The sequence below is a fragment of the Diplotaxodon limnothrissa genome, linkage group LG15 (assembly GCF_057381915.1).
Source record: "Diplotaxodon limnothrissa isolate DT_005_m linkage group LG15, D_limnothrissa_male_GT1.1, whole genome shotgun sequence".
NCBI lineage: Eukaryota > Metazoa > Chordata > Actinopteri > Cichliformes > Cichlidae > Diplotaxodon > Diplotaxodon limnothrissa.
In genome coordinates, this window is record NC_140610.1 from 44,269,466 (window position 1) to 44,289,321 (window position 19,856).

The window sequence follows — 19,856 nt, forward strand, 5'->3', positions numbered from 1 at the left end:
CATGTGCTAGATTTTGAAGTACAATTTGCAAATAATGCTTTTGAATGTGTTCCGTTTTACTATATATCTATGGATGTGCAAGCAAAAAGAAGGCACGGAGACAGGCAGGCAGTCAGACAGACAGGTCGCTCCAGAGGTGACCGGGGAATCCTGCTCTCTCTCTGCCGGCAGACAGAGCCTCCTCCTCGGCCACTGCTCCTCCTCCCCTCCCCTCCCTCTGCCCTGGTTGCGCGTTGGGGGATCCGACGACGTCACAGCGGCACACACATTTGCACGGACGCGCGCCTGCAAGCGGACACACACACACTCACACACACACACGCCCTCTCTCCTCGCTCTCTGCCGCTCCGTCTCTCTCACTCTCACTCTCCTCTATGCTGCTATTCTGGGAAGTGGCGCTTGGAATAACCCCCGTGTGCGTATGAGTGTGTGTGTGCGTGTGTATGTGTCTCCTGATTTCACCCTGACACACGCACACATACACACTCACAACACAGTCAGACGCACACATTTACTGTCTGTCTGACTGCAGGAGTGGAGCTCTGGCAGCAGAAATCCGCTCGCAGAGGATTCCTTCCAATTTTACGCGCAACTTTTCCTCGCCGGCTTCTTCTCTGCGGCGTTTCCAGCGCTCCCCCCTCGATTGTTGTGGATTTCTAACAACCACCCCCTGGCTGTTTGTAGCGGAGCGACGAGCGAAGCTCGCCCGGAATCGGATCTGCTGTCACCGGGCTGCTTGTTGTCATTTTCGCACGGAGACGCGCAGCCGGAGCGCAGACAGAAGGTAAGAGCGGAGAGGGGAAAACGAAAGCTTACGGATCATATTCTCACACACATCACAGTGACAGTGGGATTTTATGCGCCATGGTGGACATTTATGGCATCTTTTCAAGGCACTTGAGCTTTTGCTTAGCTTATAAAGGCAAGGCTATGCTGGGGGAATACCCCGGGCACGCATTGCATTGCATGCAGATTACCCAGGTTGCGTAATATCCTGAGGAATTTGCAGTAGCCTGCCCGGCCAGGCTGGTTGCAAGGCCGGGGAAGAGATAGACAGTGAGGAAGAGAGGGAGGGTACGTGTTGGTGGATAGGAAGCGATGAAAGTGGAAGTTCGGATGGTGTGTGATTGGTGTGATTTTTGCGTCCGAAGGTTGATTTGTTTTTAGCACAAACCCACGGCAGGTTGGTTTGATTAATAGACCTTCACCTGCAGTTCTCTCTGACGTTCATGTGAGACTTCTTTAATCACTCTATAGCGCGCGTGGAATGTTCAAAAGTGAGTTGAAGCAGTGACCTCCGCGCACTCTTTGGTATTTCCTTGTTGCTGCTACAGTATGATCAGTGTGACACTCCTCAGAGAGTCACAAACGACTCTTGTTGCTACAGTACCTAAGCGTTGGTTTACACTGTGCTTGCCGAAAACGAATAGGGGAACACTGGCCATTTCTTTTTCGGATGGGGGTGACTTTATCTCATATGCTCATCGTTTGTTTCCTCTGTGTATGTGTCTGTGTATGAGAGGGAGAGAGAGATGGTGGGTGGTGCGCTGGCTGGTTCCGGGAATGTTCCATGACGTGTTGCCGTATAGAGAGGGGCCCCAGCCGGGGAGACTGCGACTAACGGCTCGGCCCTGCCGCTCTTCCTGCTCTCACTCCCTCTCTCCCTCTCCCTCTGTACTCTCCTGGAAAATATGTTAGCCTGTCTCCATTTCCAAAGAAGATTTACATTATCATCTCGTAGTGGTCATCTCTGCAGGCTGGGTTCCATTAGGTCAGAGGTCAAAGATCAGGGTCAAACGCAACTGCATGCAACAGGTGGTAAGATCCTGCTCAAGGACACTCACAGCAGTGCACATGATTGGCAGGGTGAGGTCTGAAGTGCAGGTTTGAAACAGCTGAAGGGCAGCATGCAGCCAAGCTGCAGCCAATATGACTTTGTGGATCTCAGAGCATTTGTTTGATGTTTAATGTGTGACAGAAAGTTCAAACAAAGAGCTTCTCTACAAAAGCATGCAGTTATCAAATAAGTAACATTTTATGATAAATTGTAAGAAAGATTAAAAAAAAAGTATAAAACAAAAGTGAAAGAAATTATAGATTCATAATTAATGAAAAGTAAAAGTCAAATTGCAAAAGTGGAATCAATAACAATTTTATATAAATAATGCATTTGTGTGTTTTTATTATCTTTTTGTTCAGGGATGGTGGCTAATTTTAGACTACAATGGACACCATGCGCATGCTATTTATAGAAACAGTAAAAAGCTTTGGAGACTGTGAAATAATGAGAAATATGGCAAGAATAACTGCAGATGAATGCCTCTTTTCCGCCAGTCAAAGCTGCAGAAGGAAAAAGCAGCCACAGAAGTGAGTCCTGAATGTGCTCATGGTGTTGGTGGCATTTGTAGCCTGCAGCTGAAGAGATGATTACAGTATGTATTCTGCTGTCAGGGAACATGCTGCTGACTCTGTGCGTGCACGTGTCAGTGATGGATGGATGTTTGAGAGCGTGCACGGGGGAAGGCCGACCTACGTACCATCTGTCCTACTGCCACCTCAGATGGCCATCGCAGTGTAGCTACTGCGTAGGAGCAAGCATCCAGGCACGCACACACACAAGTACACTGTTACCAGGGAGGACAGGCGTATGGAGAACATGCATGAGGTGTGAGAAGACTTTCAGCACTAAACATTCAATTAATTTATTACTTAGGCCTTGTGGGAACTCTTATGTCTTCCCAACATACAGCAAGCTACCCTTGTACAAGCAGCACGCAGCGGAGTTGAAAAGGTTCATAAAGTGCTAACAGTCCTTGGCTTAATGTCTTGGAGATTTTTTTTGACATATATCATGCTTGTGCCAGGGCTGGCACAGTTTCAGGAGCATTTTAATTTAGAAGTTGCTGTGTTAGCATTTGGGACACACCATTCTTAAGCCTATGGATAGCCCGGTGGCTTGGCCGTAACAGCGGTGTTGGCTCAAGGGCAGCTGCCTGCATGGATCAGTATGCCAGATTTAAGCAGCAGCTGTCTGGAAAGTCATTTATGTCGGTGAAGCAGTGTGAGCTTATGTAACAACAAGCTACATATGTAACAACCTACAATAACAGCGGGTAGCACAGTCACCTCACTCCAAGAAAGTTGCTAGTTCGAACCCCATCTGGGTGGGGCCTTCAGAGTGTTATTCTCCCTGTGACTGCATGGGCTCCCTCTGGGTACTCTGGTTCCTTCCTGAAGAGATGTACATTATGCTATAGTCACCCTAGGGCAACCAGTGGTTGGTGACACTAACAAAAATTATGGCAACTGTGTGCAATGAACGTGTAATCTCATTGCCTTTGAAACGGTTGCTCTGAAGAACGGGACTGGGCATGTGACCACTTGTAGTCAGTTGCCTTCTTCAACGCAATTTTAATGTGTTAACATGGAAATAAGACAGAGTTCATCTGCTATCAGTTTGCAATTGACTGGGGTCAAGTTATCAATTACATGCAGTCTGGTTGTGTTGATACAGCAATTCACTGTTGGTGTTGACATACACAGAAATACACATTGAACAGAAATTGACGATAACTACTTCCAGGATCTCAAAGATTAGAAAATGAAACTATGAAATTCCTCCATAAATCCCAAAATAGAGTCCTGGAATTACAACCCAAGAATTTAAAAAAATCATTTAGCTTCAATAAAGATTTTAAATAACAGTTTTTGAAGTTATCTGTGCAATATGTGTTCGTTGCCTTTAAGTTGAGTGGTTTGTGTTTGTGATTATAAATAGACTACTTTCCTTTATTTGTCGATTCATTTATTTTTATTTTATTTTAATGTTTATTGACTCTTTGCTAAGATGTTTCCTGGGAAGCAGTTAAGTCCGCAGCGAATTTCCCAAAGGAGATTATAAAACATATCATATCATAAATAGTGATGCAAATGCTGCAGGATGGTGGTGACAACCAGCTGCCTAAGAGTGATCACAGTCTGTCTGAATCAGACCGCGAATGTTTGGCGACAAGTTGCTTTCCACCAGGCGACCTGCGCGATTGCCTTCAGATTGAAAGTTGCCTCCCAACTTGAGTTTGAGGTTGTTGCTTGTTCATCTTCAGGTCGACCAGTTTGTTATGCTCGTGAGCGATTCACAATCAGTCACCAAAAACGAAAAAATTCAGTGCAACTTTCTTTAGTTGTAACAAGGTTGTTACAAGCGACCCGGATGTTGGTCAAAGATGATGATGAATAAGATCAAGTGCTTTAAGTGTGTAGAATAAAGTGCTGTATGAATGTACGGCTAAAAATGTAATTGTTTAAAGTGCTTTGAGTGGTCAGTAAGACTAGGAAAGCACTGTATAAATTCAAGGACATTAAAATTACGTCTGGTGATGTACTGTTCTGACCTTCTCAGGCCTGATACTGATATTGAGTCTTCTTTGACTCTAACTTCAAGAAAAAGGGACGGAAATATATATTTTTCTTGTTTAACATAAAGTTTGACTAAAACAGAGAAGGAATTGTAACGAAGAAATCAATACATTTATTAATGAAATAACACGTAACAGAAACAAGATAAGAAAACTTAAACTGTGTAATGTATTTATTCTTCACTCCTTTAATTTTAGCAGACAAGTGAAAGTAAAGTGAAGATAACAGTAGTGTAAGTGCCATCAAATGTTCCCACCAAGTAATGAAAGAGAGAGGAAAGGTTGCAGACAGCGCCGTGGATACCGTTCTTCACTTGTTGCTTGTTTGATGTTAAATCACAATTAAGTCACAAACTAGCAAAAAGACACAAATGGAACTTGTTGCTGTGTGACTGGGAAGTGCCTTTAAACTGCTGACCGTTTGTTGTTAGAATCAGCACAGGACTACTATCAAAGATGCCGTTTCTCACGTGCAGCACACAGCAGGAAGTAGTCCACTTCAGACACTCTTTCACTACAGCAGTGGGGTGCCTGGTTAGAAGGTCCGGGAGGTTGGACAAATGACACGCGCTCACTGTGAATTCTCTGGAGATTTACCCATGCCATCCTCACACGCTGACAATCAGCATCGTGCACGCTCGACACTTTCACTGGATAATGAACAGAAGAGTTAAGAGCTGTGAAAGCAGCTCGGAGTAGAGCTGCACCGAACGGGCTCAACCGCTCGGCTGTTGTCACCAGTGCCTGATGTGGGAATTTGAGTCAGACTCAGTGAAGCAGTTGATTGTGCTACTTTTCGTCATGCCGTGGTTCCTGGATGACTGGTGTTCTGTGAGGTGTTGTGGGATTTTGTGAAATCCATACATTATTGTTGAAGTATAACTGCGAAAAACATTATGAATGACTTGCAAATTCACTGCGTCTCTCCTTTGTTTTAACTCATTTCCCCTAAAAAGCCTCTGTCACAGAAAAAACCCAGGCTGCTTGTGCAGTTTCCAGGTGATGGCATGGCTCATCAAAGGCCTTTGCAAACACGGTAAACAGCTTGTTTCTTTTGTGGGGCAAATTACAACTAACCACAAGTGTGACCCACCACCTAAAGGAGAAATTACCCATAGACAGTATTGCAAAAGCTATTGTGGAGGCTCTTGAATGATAACATATGGCATATAGCTCAAAAGGCACTTGTGAAACTAAACATCTCTTCAACTGCTTCAAAAGAGCACTGGATATGAACCAGAAGAACAATGTGTGGAAGTGTCTGATAAGAAGATATAGGTCCAGATTCCACTGAAGGGCTGTCAAAAGTGGCTGCGAATGACAATACAATCAAAGAAGACCAGATCAGATAAGCGAGGGGCTACTTTATTATTCACATAGGCTTTTCTCTTGTTCTGCCTGGAGAACAAAAAAGTCTGAAAACCAAATGTTTAGCAGACAGAAGTCACAGTCCTCTGAAAAACCTCCACACCTCAAAAGTTTGGGCTTATACTGAGTTTAAAAATACAGCGTTTAGACTGTTAATCTTACACAACAGCTTCTTTACAGCTTTAAATTTAAATAGTGGGAGAATTATGCCAAATAATAAAGGATCTCTTAACCATTATTTCAAAATTCAAATTGAAAAACTCAATGTCCAGTTTTCTTCAAGGCTTTCAAACATGTCTCCTTGTTGGATTTGCCATAGATGTAATAAATATTTCTTATCTGTCATGTGGCCACACATATATTCATGCTGTGACCAGAATCCTCATCTGATTACATTACATTTATCTGCAAGATGCCACTGTCCAGAAAGTCTTATGCATGCAGCAGGAACTTTGGACTCACGGTGTCCGGTTTGGCTCAAAAAACAATAGCAAGGCTTAAATTACTTTGAATAGTTGGAATTCAACACAAGAATTCAGAGAATTCAATTCCAAATGTCTGTTTGACAACCTCCATTTTTCTTTTCGCATACTTCTTATTGCAGCGCTCTGCCTCTCCTCCTGTCTCTTCGTCTGTCTCACCGCTGACTGTGCTGCAGCCGGTTCGCTGCAGACGTGTTAGGTTAGCATTTGCTGTCAATTATCACAGTGCACACATCATAGCTGGAGAATTTGAAATGACTGCAGATGTATGGCATGGTGTGAAGACATAACCCCTTCACACATACAGATGCACACAGCTTTCATTGTAGCTGGGACTCACTGGTGTGCAGGGTGTTCATTCGGAACTGATTCGCTGGTAAAAGCATGCACGTGCACATGAACCTATAGACCCTAATATAAAGAGTAAATATTGTATTTTTGACTGATAAACAGTTTGAAAAGTTGAAAGAGAACCAAATAGGGTTACATCTAGTAGTTCGTTCTCATATTTCATATTTTACTGCCAAAAAATACATTCCACATGTCATAGTTCAGTGAAAAAATAGCCGCTGATATTCAGATTATATCATTTAACCTTGCTGGATTTCACTCCATGAGAAAAGATTTGACAATAGGAACTTTGTTCCACTCTGTATATTGTTGTCCTTTGCCTCACTCACTCTGTTGTTGTACTACCATTGTATGAGACACCTCAGAGTGGATTATTACTAACAAAGAAGTGCACAATTTGCTTTGCAACATAATGCACCCACAGCACGCTAACACTGCGCTCAGCGAACGGCACACTGAACTCGTATAAAGTTTATCTCATTGCATTGTGCTGCTTTTGAATGCAATTGCACAATTTTTCCCTGTGTGTGTGTGAGTGTGTGCGATCACCTGAGAGCTGTAAAGGAACCTGTGAGCGCTCTGGTGACCGAGGTCCTGACAGCGACGGGTGAATTATTAAGACACATCCACACATATGCACACACAAAGCCTAATGAGGTGGTTGACTGGGTGTACCAGATAAATCGTTCCACAGTGGTTTAGTTTCATACCGTTATACACGTGGAGGAGTGGAGGACTGGAGGAGGTGAAGAAAGAAGGGAAAAAGGAGAACAGTGTGCGAGCATGTCATGTGCTGGGACATTAGTTGTCCCTCAGCCAATCAGCGATGAACTCTTTATTGTCCATTGGTCCATATCAGCCAGTTATATTGCAGGTTTTTAAACAAAAAGGTAGAGGTAGGGGGAAAAGAGGCTGATATTGAAATCTAATCTCTTTTTACGCAAAGTCAGGCGCTGAACATGCTGTGGGCTGTGCGTGTTTTTGTGTGTGTGTTTGCGGCTTTTCAAATGGACATAGCGATGCTACAGAAATAAATGGAGAGAAGGAGAAAGAGAGACCTTTACTCAAACTGGCCTACTTTCTCAGCAGCTTGTAATTAGTCTCACTTCATGCATTTATGCATCAGACAGTGGAGCTAAATCAGTGTTTTGTAATCAGGAAATCCCAGATGACACCACCGTCATCCTGTTCTCCTTTACTGTACTCTACACTGCCAATTTGACAACTTAAACTATAGTTGAATAATTTTGAATATCATTGTAAAAGCTGCTGTTTTCTGTCATGACACTGTATGCTATAAGGGCCTGAAATCAAATACAACACCTTCTCTGCCAACATGTCTTCTATAACTGTACACTGGATGCCTTTGGACTTGTGATCAGACAGAATTTGATCACCTTACACTTATATGCAGTTTTACTGGCATATTTTCTCAGTTTTTGGAGACATTTGGAAAGATTTAAAGGTGATCTATATGCTGCTCTTTCTTCTTATTCTTGGACTGTTTATACCGAGTCTTGCTGCAGCCCTGTACTTCATCCCAACCAGTTTCAGCTCCTTTCTGAGGCCATCTCCCTTTTCAATGTACTTAGGCATGTAGACATGGTCCAGACAACCTGCAAGCTGAAGTTCAATCTAAGCATCAGAATAAGGAAGAAAGGTGATTTAAGTGACTTTTTGTTACTATCAAACTGCAGATTTACAGGGATTTTCCCACACAACTATCTCCAGTGAACAGCAGTCGTAAATGCCTCGTAGATGTCAGAGGTCAGACAAGAAGGCCACAATAACCACTTGTTATAACCAAGAGCATCTCTGAATGCATTACAAATTGAAGCTTGAAGTACTGTAGATGGGCTACAGCAGCAGAAGACCACACTGTCTGCCACTCTTGTTAGCTAAGAACAGGAAATTGAGGTTACAGTTCACACCAGCTCACCAAAAAAGGGAAAAGCACGAGGGGGCAAGAGGGGTGTGTAATCCAGTACTAGCAACGTGTACCTAATAAAGTGGTCAGTGAACAGTAAATAGTAAATACAAGTCTTTCATATCATGAGTGTAGTAGGAATTATTTCTTACTTCACAAGTAAGATGACACAGTCAAACTCCTGCTTTCATTAACACCCAGACGCTCGCTTGTATTGATTTTTTTTTTAATCTTAGATGTCTAAGTATGATAATATGATTTAAAATGATTAAAAATCTGTGATCTCAAACACCAACATACATCCCTTTCTGATGTTAGTCACTCAGAATTTACTGCCGCTATTTTGTGCCGACGCTCTGCAGTCATACCGGGAGTATTTAAATATCTGCACCCACAGAAACGAAACCCGAACCAGAATACGTTGCAATGAGTGTTTGCACAATTAAAAACTTCTCACTTTCTCTCACTGGGAAACTCTCACTTTCATACTTCACTGATGAGTCCAAGTGTAGGTAAAACCCTGCTGAACCCTGGCATTTTCTCTGGGGGGTGTCCAGAGGCATTTTGGGAAATGTAGTCAATCCAAGTGACGAAGGTTGGACAGATTTAGGGTAAGCAGATAAACTTTAAATGGTAAATTATGATGAAAATGATTAAAAAATGATTACTCGAATGAGAAAAACATTGCAAACTGATTATGTGTAATCCATATGAGGGTTTTTCCCCCTTAAAGCTCATTACAAAAGATCTACCACAAATGTCTGGGTTTTTAAAAATCATAATAATTGAACTATGCATTGATATTTACTTTTACAGCTTAATCTAACCTGTGTTTTTCATCAAAAGTTAATGCAAATCTGTAAGAACAAACTTCGTTAAACACTCTAGCTGGTATCGGTGTGCCGTTCCCAGGCTTTGTTTGCCCAGTCTGATATTATCACAGTGAAAACACAGAGACAGCTGCTACTGTAGGTTTAGGGTGAGTGATTTGCATATCCATACAAAAGATAAAAACACTTCAGAAAATATCTGGGGATGAAAAAAAAATCCAATCTCAGCAGGTGAGACTAAACAGAAACCCCAGTGGGCTTAAAAAAAATAAAACAATGGAAAAACATCACATCCAAAGAAAAAAGTGACAAAAGAAAAGCGAAAATCAAGATGACAAACAGATGACATGAGTGATCTGAAGCTCTAAGACAGAATGTCGTGTGTTTTTATTTGCTTATTGCTGGATTCATTGTGGGGTTTGATATGGCAGTGTCAAATGTTCCCAATCCTCTAAGATGGCAGCAGAGACTTCAGCTACTGAAGACGTGTTTTTAGGAATTTATGATTACAAACCACAGGATCAGCATGTCACCTCTGCTGTTCTGAAGATATTACAGAAGCATTGCTGCTGTGTGTTTTTAGCTGACACCCATTTCAATTCTACGCTGATATTCATGCGCCGAGAGTGTCTTATAACTTTCTCACCTTCAAAAACGACTGAAAATGTGAGACGTCCTCAAACCTGAACAGTTTTCAATTGTCAGTAACTGCTGAAATAACACAAATGCACTTTTGTTTCCCACGCACTCACCTGGCAGGCTTGCCAATTATGGTAAACGACACCTTAGTATATTTAATGACTTATTTCTCATTTTTATTAATTTATAAGTGCGCAGACCCTTTGCTCTCTTTGCTCAGTGATATTAAGAAATATAGGACAGAAACCTCCTTAGAACTAGGAAAAAATCAGTCATTGCCGATTCCCTTAAATCTTTGGATTGCATATAGATCGCAAGGCAGTTGCACAGGGTGCCTTGTGTAACTCAGATGGACTGCAGTCAGTCTTGTGGGCAAGAGTTTTTGAAAATAACTGCTGTCTAGTTTCTAAATGCAGAAGAACTGTTAACACGCTGGAGTCAGACTGAGTCAGTCTGTGCCGATGAGTCTGGTCTGTGATGGCTCTCTTTGGAATTGGACACTTGACTCAGTTGGTTGCCAACTAGTTGTATTTTGGTTATGATCCTATACCAAAGCAAGGCTGCCGAGTGTTTTGAGGGTGAGACGGCCAGAAAGTAATAATTCCCTGCAACACTGAACTTTCATCAAGGAGAGTGGGGCTTGTGATTCATGTGGGGCCACTGTTTCTGAAGATTAATTGTCCTTCTAGATGGCTGAGAAATTTCTGTTTTGAGTTTGCATGTGCCTGCCTGGGTTTCCTCTGGGTGCTCCAGTTTCCTGTTACAGTCCAAAGACATGCTTGTTAGGTTAACTGGTGTTTCTAAATTGGCGGTAGGTGTGGTGTCGGTCTCCTGGGATAAACTTCTCCCCACCTCAGTCGGGGATTTAATCTGGTTCAGTACAACGCTGCTGCTGGATGAAAGACCTGGTTGACAACACGCATTCCAGTTCATCCCAAAAGTGTTTTATGGCCTTGATGTCAGCCAAGTGTTTTCACACCAAACTTGAAAACCATTTCCTCTTGAACCTGGCTTCATGTCTGGAGCCATTGTAATGCTGAAACAGAAAAGGGCCTTCCCCAAACTGTTGCCACAAAGTTAATCTATCTAAACTAAAAATCTTATTTGCTGTAGGGAAATAATTTTCATTGGATGTTTGTTAGGCGACCAACTGAAGGTTACCAAGTACTCTTCAGCAATACTCCAATTAAAACAGTAATTTATCATTTTTACACATCAGTTTAAAAGGCATGAAATAGACTCAGTGTAACTGCTTTAATTGGTGAGCTGTAGATTAGTGAGCTGTAAGGGAAATATTATTATTTCTACTCTTTTTTTCTCACCACTTGGCAGTCATCTTTGAAAAAACCCCAGGGCAGTTTTTTGTGGACCAAGAAGCCGTTCAGAAAGGAAAAGCTGCATATATAAAATTGCCAAATCTAATGAAAAAAAAAGAGAGTAATATTGCTTTAACTGCTCAAACGCAGATGACCGGCCTTTTAGGACAAGTGTGATACAAATGCCGTTTTTAGTATTTCTAAGGCCCCCCATAGATTTTGATTATTTATAACATGTCTGGTTTTGCTGGGTGTAGCCTAATCGACAAAGATGAACAAAAATATTGATTGTCATGTTTAACTCTCTGCCAAAAAGGAAATTTGCATGCTTTTTGAAGATTCTCCTGTTTTGAACTACAGGACAAGCAGCACTAAGCCAAAACTATGCAAATACTGCGGGTCACATCTTGGTGATAATGTGGCTTTGGGCAGTGGGTGGGTTAAACATCCCCCAGCCATGTTCATATTGTCGGTCCAGTGGGGGGCTTTTTTCACAACCGTACTGCGATACACACTGCATGGGCATTTGGCAATATGTCAGAAATCAGCATGACTCCAGTGCAGGAGGCAGCCATTTGTATGCATGTAGCACACAGAGTGTGTTTAAAACTGGCAGTTTTGCATAAGAGTGCCATCATGCTCTAATTCTGTCATCTGTCTTTCTCCTCTAGGGGCAATTTGTGGACTTGATAAACGGACCAGAAAGCAAACGGTTGCACCAGGTAGGATCCACAAACCTAATAACCACTGTGTACTTGTATATCGCGACTACCCGGTCGCAAAGTCTGACGTCACTAGCCGTGTCTGGGCCTAAACTCCGCTGCAGGTCCATATATCAAACGATCACTATGGCATTACTGAGAGTTGAAAAACTGTCTAAAGTCTTTCATCTTTAATAAAATGATCAGTGTCTGCTCTACCAGGTGTAACAACTGAGTTTAACATCCAGGCATCCATGAAAACGGAATTTATGACATTTAACGGAGTTAGAAGTTAGCAGGGAGTTAGCTCGCTAGCTTCTATCGAAATACAATATAGCATGTCCTGACTGCGGGGTTTTGGAAACAAATTAAAACGTACAGCTCTGCTATCACTTCCAGCATAAATGAAGACAGAAAGCTAAACAGCAGTGACGTTTGTAGGGTTACTGGAGTTTGGCTAGCTGGTATATAATGATGTGCTACGTGACCGCTAGCGACACAGCTATGTTAGCATAATATAAACAAGCTAACCTTTTTCCACTCGATAAAAGTTAAAGTGAGTGTTCTCGGTGGTCAGGAACAAATGTAATCGCATGGCAGCATGCTGTAAAAGGACCAAACTTCAGCCAGGAGAACAACTGAGATAATCCATCCAAAATACGAGGTTAGTCATTCATATACTGCTGCATGCGCTGGGCTGTAGTTACATCCTAAGGTTTTAAAAACTGAGCTTAAATAAATGATTAGCGGTAATAAAAGCCGAGGGAGGTCAACGGTGATCACTGACTGTTTTAGGAGCTTTTTGAGATTAAATAGAAGAAAATACAAAACATTAAACATGTTAACAACACAAAAGCCATATTAAACGCAGACTACTTTAGGCCCGGAAGTAGGATTCGTCACGTCATCACTTAACGACCGGATAGTGTAAAATAATATATGACATCCAGTCATTGCGCACAAAATAGAGTAATTTATGAGCTAGTTTAGGTAAAACATTTCGGGTGCAATGAATAGAGGTCAATTTTGACAAGTCAGTGATTATCTATGAAGATATTTAAAACTCAGTAATATAAATAAATTTATAGCTCAGGTGACATTTTGCCCTTTAAGCCAGCTTCTAGTGACTGGTTGCCTATTGCAATATCAAAAGTAGTAGCAGTCACCACAGCATGCTTTATATTCTACGGCAAGAACCCTATAATAATACAGAGAAAACCCAACAATTACACAACCTCTTATGAGCAAAGACGTGGCAACAGCGGAAAGGAAAAACTCCCCAATAAGAAGATAGTCAGAGATGTCCATATAAGGACATCCTCTCTTTGTCGTCAAATCACTCAGCATAAAAGGAGCATTTCGACCAGTCTGAAGCCAAAACTTCTGCCACATGGATTATTTGAACTTACACTGACCTCATTATTTGAAACTTTGGCCATGTTTAATATGAGCATCCACAACTTTAACAGACTCTATATGGCAGATAATAAGGAAAAGTACAGTAGGTCACTTTAATTAAAAAAAAAAAAGTCAAGAAAACTGTTTAAAAATGCAGTTTGTGTAGAAAAAATGTTGAAAATAGTTGAAAATATTTCAACTATCTGTGCAAGAGTAGAGTTTTCATTTAAGAAGTCGTGCTTCTCTGCAATAATAACCGTCTTTTAAAATGGCTGATTCTTCTGTGATGAGCGAGAGAGGGAGGCTCATAAAGAAAAAACAGACGGTAAGACAAGGAGCCATTTGAGCTGTTTTCATTTAACCAGAATTACTCTCAACTGTTTCCTCCCGGCTGGTTGCCGGGGAAACTGGCCAGCTTCGTTATTGGAGGTGCGACCTCAGCTGGGAGTGCAAATGATAGAGCTCACTTTAACGTTCCCGCTGCCTGCAGTCACATTTCTGTGACTCTCTTTCATTAACATGCTTTGTACTGTTTGGTAAATGATCTAATTTTCCTCCTCGCACGCACAATAATCAGGTCGAGCTTTTGTTTGCCAAGACCAAAGTTTTGCGAGCTGAGCTGATTATGGTGAGTAAAGGCAGAAGCAGACGCTGTGTTAGGATCCAAATCCAACGGAAATCCAACGGAAATGTATACCCATCTCTTCTAACTCTGCTTTCACAATGATGGCCAATCTGCCTGAAAAATGAAATAAAATAATATTTGGTGTAATAAAAGCAAACATATACCCCAGGCTGGCAGCAGTGGTTTGTATCATAGCAAGAAGTGCAGAATTGCCAGACATCATATGCATGTCACTGATTCTCAGATTTTGTCATCTCAAACTGGAATTACTGCCCTGAGGTTTTATACCTTTACCAAACAAGTCAAGTTACAGCTTATCTTCATGTCTCTGTTTGAGCTTCTGAGTTCATGATGACATCACCTCATCGCATTTTACTGGAACTGTCATTAACAGACATCAACTGACAGAAGGCGTGGCTTTTTCTGTTGATATACAAAAAAAAATCCAAAAAAACAAATGAGGCTTATGTAAAAAAAAAGAAAAAAACAAACAAACTTACATCATATATATATATATATGCATTAACATCATCTAGCAAACCTTCTGAGGGTACTTCACGTAATCTTGGTAACCGGCTACGGGGGATCCAGGTTTCAAGCTTGGCCATGATCCTATTTTTCAGGTCAGTTCCTCTCGCACTCAACGATCCTTCTCCTATCGCACTTGGGGCTATGTACCCAATCTCGGGTGGGGGTGATGATATCTCCCCCCTGACCTGGCGTCCTGACTCCTCCTTGCCGTAGCATTTGTGTTGTACCTCGTCAATCTCTAGCTGTGAGAGCAGTCCCTTCTTTCGAATGTTGGAACACTGAGCTACTAGTTGTTTCGCCGTCATTGTGGATGTTGGGTATCGAAGAATCCATAGGTCCCTCATCCTATTCATGTAGCCCCTTCCGCCGGGGTTACTTGCGTAGTAGCATTCCAACAAGGCCCTGTTTTCGTCCCTTGCCCACCGATGCCTTCTTGTTCCAGTAGCCCACTTTTCGTCAGGGTGCCCTGGTTCCTCAACACCTGACGCGGACCTTGTTGATCCGGGCGACGTCCGAGCCGGCATGCCTTCATATTTATCTGTCTCGCTCATGTCTGCGGTAGGCTTGCTTAGCATAGGGGGTCTAGCCTTAGGACCCTTACTGGATACAGACGCCCCAGGCAGGAATCGAACTTGCGATCCTCTGTTCCAAAGGCGTGTAGTTTAACCACTACGCTATCCAGCTGCTAACAATCAGCCGAGACTGCAAGACCAGACTGACCAACCTGTGCACTGCCTGGATTGATTACAAGAAGGCCTATGACTCAATGCCCCACAGCTGGATACTGGAATGCCTAGAATTGTACAAGATCAATGGGACCCTAAGAGCCTTCATCAGGAACTCAATGGGGATGTGGCGTACAACACTAGAGGCCAACTCCAAGCCCATAGCACAAGTTACCATCAAGTGCGGGATCTACCAAGGAGATGCTCTGTCCCCACTGCTGTTCTGCATAGGCCTGAACCCCCTCAGTGAGATCATTAACAAGACTGGCTACGGATACCGACTACGGAACGGAGCAGTTGTCAGCCACCTCCTGTACATGGATGACATCAAGCTGTATGCCAAGAGTGAACGAGACATCGATTCACTGATCCACACTACCAGGCTATACAGCAATGACATTGGAATGTCGTTCGGACTGGAGAAGTGTAGTCGGATGGTAACAAAGAGAGGGAAGGTAGTCAGAACTGAGGGGATTGAACTACCAGAAGGCAACATTGCAGACATAGAGGACAGTTACAAGTACCTGGGGATCCCGCAGGCAAATGGGAACCATGAAGAGGCCGCTAGAAAGGCTGCAACCACCAAGTACCTGCAGAGGGTCAGGCAAGTCCTGAGGAGTCAGCTGAATGGTAAGAACAAGATCCGGGCCATCAACACATACGCCCTGCCCGTGATCAGGTACCCTGCTGGGGTAATAGGCTGGCCAAAGGAGGAGATAGAAGCCACTGACATAAAGACAAGAAAGCTCCTGACCATGCATGGAGGGTTTCACCCCAAGTCCAGCACCCTGAGGCTGTACGCTAAGCGGAAGGAAGGGGGCCGGGGACTGGTGAGTGTCAGCACCACAGTCCAGGATGAGACAAGGAACATCCAAGAATACATTGGGAAGATGGCCCCAACTGACCGAGTGCTCAGTGAATACCTCAGGCAGCAGAAACCCAAGAAAGAGGAGGGAGACGAGGAACCATCATGGAAGGACAGGCCCCTGCACGGTATGTACCACCGGCAGATAGAGGAGGTGGCTGATATCCAGAAATCCTACCAGTGGCTGGACAAAGCTGGACTGAAAGACAGCACAGAGGCACTAATCATGGCAGCACAAGAACAAGCTCTGAGTACAAGATCCATAGAGGCTGGGGTCTATCACACCAGGCAAGACCCCAGGTGCAGGCTGTGTAAAGATGCCCCAGAGACAATCCAGCACATAACAGCAGGGTGCAAGATGCTAGCAGGCAAGGCATACATGGAACGCCATAACCAAGTGGCCGGCGTAGTGTACAGGAACATCTGTGCCGAGTATAACCTAGAAGTCCCGAGGTCAAAATGGGAGATGCCCCCAAGGGTGGTGGAGAATGACCGAGCTAAGATCCTGTGGGACTTCCAGATACAGACGGACAAAATGGTGGTGGCTAACCAACCGGACATAGTGGTGGTAGACAAACAGAAGAAGACGGCCGTAGTGATCGATGTAGCGGTTCCGAATGACAGCAATATCAGGAAGAAGGAACACGAGAAGCTGGAGAAATACCAAGGGCTCAGAGAAGAGCTCGAGAGGATGTGGAGGGTGAAGGTAACGGTGGTCCCCGTGGTAATCGGAGCACTAGGTGCGGTGACTCCCAAGCTAGGCGAGTGGCTCCAGCAGATCCCGGGAATAACATCGGAGATCTCTGTCCAGAAGAGCGCAGTCCTGGGAACAGCTAAGATACTGCGCAGGACCCTCAAGCTCCCAGGCCTCTGGTAGAGGACCCGAGCTTGAAGGATAAACCGCCCGCAGGGGCGTGCTGGGTGTTTTTTATATATATATATATATATATATATATATATATATATATATATATATATATATATATGTGTGTGTGTGTGTGTGTGTGTGTGTGTGTGTGTACCAGAAAATTGTTCATGCCAGTTGTTGAGGACAAATATACTTTTTCTAAGACTAAACACAAGAAAATAACAAATGTCTTTTGCATGGCTTCTTATACAGTTTAATACCGAAACGTTTTGCAAGGATCTTGAGAATTAATTGTTGTACAGAATTAAACAAATCATTACTACTCAATAAATATAATCACAAATTTTGAATGCAAGAAAAAAAAACTTTGGCATTAATTTTATCCTTCTTGTTTAATTTTGAAAATGTCATATTTGCAAAGCCAAACAATTCTCAATATTACACAATTTTTCAATAGTTTTCAGCTGACAGTAATTATCACTTTAAGTCTCCTAAATTCAAAGTAAAGAAAAAAAATAAGTCAGCACACGTGTTGTTAAGATAATAATAATAATAATAGCAGTCTTGCCCACTCAGCAACCATCCTGGAAACTAGTTAAAGGCCCAGCTAGATTAAGAGCACAGTCGTTAAATTTTCAGGTTTTATTGACGTGGTCAATGTTTCTGGTTCATCCCACCAATGTGCTGAATAGATGGTGTTGTGAACACCAAATAAGAGGAAAATGAGGTGCTCTATAAGTTTACTATGATAAAGAGTAATTATGCTCCCCTGGCAATATATTTCCTGAAGCAGCTAAAGCAGATGACTGGCTGTTTAGGTGAAGCAGTGGGACAACAACTGTCATGCTAATGTCTCCGGTAATTCAGTGTTATTGGAAGCTGTCAGATCGTTCGTTCACGTTACTCATTTCTTTTCAATTGGGGATAATTTATCCAAAATTCAGGAGCAAGATCTCATAAACCCCTCTTCCAGTTGTATGTCTATAAATGCCTTCCCGCTTCGTGTGCCTGTTTATTGTCGTCATTGGTACCACAGGGATCTGCCTGGCTTGGGAAGCACCACTGATCCTCTGCGACGCCTTCCCCAAACCTCAGTGTAAGGCTTTAACTGAGGCCTAAAATCCATCTACCATTCCCTATCAGTAAGCATTGTATAACCCGTTTGAGGTTGTGGTCCTTGCCAATGATCTTTTATTTTATCAGGAAGTCAAACCAGAACATGCTAACAAAAGAGATTCTTAATCTGTCTTGTAAGACGCTGACGTAGGAAGCATAAACTTAGCATGTTGGGGTTTTTTAAAGAAGGGAAAGTACAAGTACTACACATAACTTCCCAATGCTGAACATGACACATTAGTTTTCTGCTAGTTGATGCCACGATCACAAAGAAACATGATGCTGAGTTTTTAAAAATCTTAAAGCGAGTGTGTAATCTTATGATTTTCTCTTAATCAAATAGAAATCTTGACATAATTTTTTATGCGATATTCTTGGCTTACCCTCTAAATAACATCCTCCACGGCCTCATATAGTGCAAGAAACTAGAAAAACACAGATGAACAATGCATTCATTCCCTCAACGCACTACTACTGTGTGAAAAAAAAAAGATGATGTGCTTTGTAGCATCAAAAGACTGAATGCAGATCTTATTCCCGACCTTGTACAGCTGCTTTGTATTAAAATTAATATGCAAGTCAGGTCGAAAATGATTTTTTTTGTGGGCCATTAATGTTTTAATGTAGTTGATATAAGCCCCTTTTCCAGTAATAATGGGAAGGTTAATGGTCAAGACACAGAAAACAGTCATAAGCACTAGCATCCCCTGACAATGATCACCAAGGACAAATGTTTTGCATTTGAGTTCAAAGCAGCGGAGTAGTAGAGTAAAGGAGCTGTGCAAGAATAGTGCTTGTGCTGGAAGAAAAATACTGATGCAGCAGTGACTATAAACAGATGGAGGATAATTCATGAAGGAGGACTCGTGAAGTGACTGCTGCGGTGAAGATTACACTAAAAATGATGGATGGAAGAAGTGTGTGGCTGAAGATTAGGGACTGGGCTTTTGCGTTCTTTGCTTTTCAAATGTGTGTTGGTTGCAAATATGATGGATAGCAGAAGAAACTGTGTGTGTGTGTGTGTGTGTGTGTGTGTGTGTGTGTGTGTGTGTGTGTGTGTGTGTGTGTGTGTGAGAGAGAGAGAGTCAGCGGTGTCACTTCCTCTTCCTGTGAAACAGGCGGCTTGGTATCAAGGATGAGATGAACTATGTAATCCAAAAATCCTCCGTCTTTCTCTTTTCTATCTCCCGCTGGCTCTCACATCATGCTTTCTTCTATAACTGTATGTGTTGTCACCCACGAGTCTTTGTTTCTGTGTGTGTGTGTGTGTGTGGTTGAGGCGGACCGTGCACAGAAATAGATCATGTAAAGCAGAGATTACTATCTGCACCTCAAAGCATAAACGTGTGGGCCTTTAAACTTCACACTGTGTCATTTCTGCACACACCAGGTTACACACTCATGCAAACAAACACAGAGCAGAAGACATGCACAGGATGTGCGTCAGTGCTTGCACAGGGTGCACTCAAAAATGCATATGATGTCTGCGTGTGCTTGTGCGTGTCAGGTGGTTTTTGAGGATATCGAAGGTGACAAATGTCAACGGCTGCACTAGACAGTTACAAGCTGTTCTGACAGCGTCTTCGTGCATGTCCGTTTTCTTGTGTGCGCGAATTTCTGTGAAAGAAACTGAATGCAAGTGGCACAAAGCACAAAAAAGTATTTCTTAGATTTTGGAGGGGTAATGTTGATGCAATTA

At 42.7% G+C, this 19,856-nt stretch overlaps 1 long non-coding RNA gene across 2 annotated transcripts in view; it reads left to right on the forward strand.

The window, feature by feature from the left end:
• The first annotated feature begins 381 nt into the window (after positions 1-381).
• Positions 382-19,856, forward strand: part of LOC146618109 (uncharacterized) — a 97,793-nt gene continuing 78,318 nt past the window's right edge. For both annotated transcript variants that reach the window (XR_014906876.1, XR_014906875.1), the window contains exons 1-2: positions 382-784; positions 12,000-12,050. This is a non-coding gene — a long non-coding RNA (uncharacterized LOC146618109). The remainder of the gene's footprint in view (positions 785-11,999; positions 12,051-19,856) is intronic.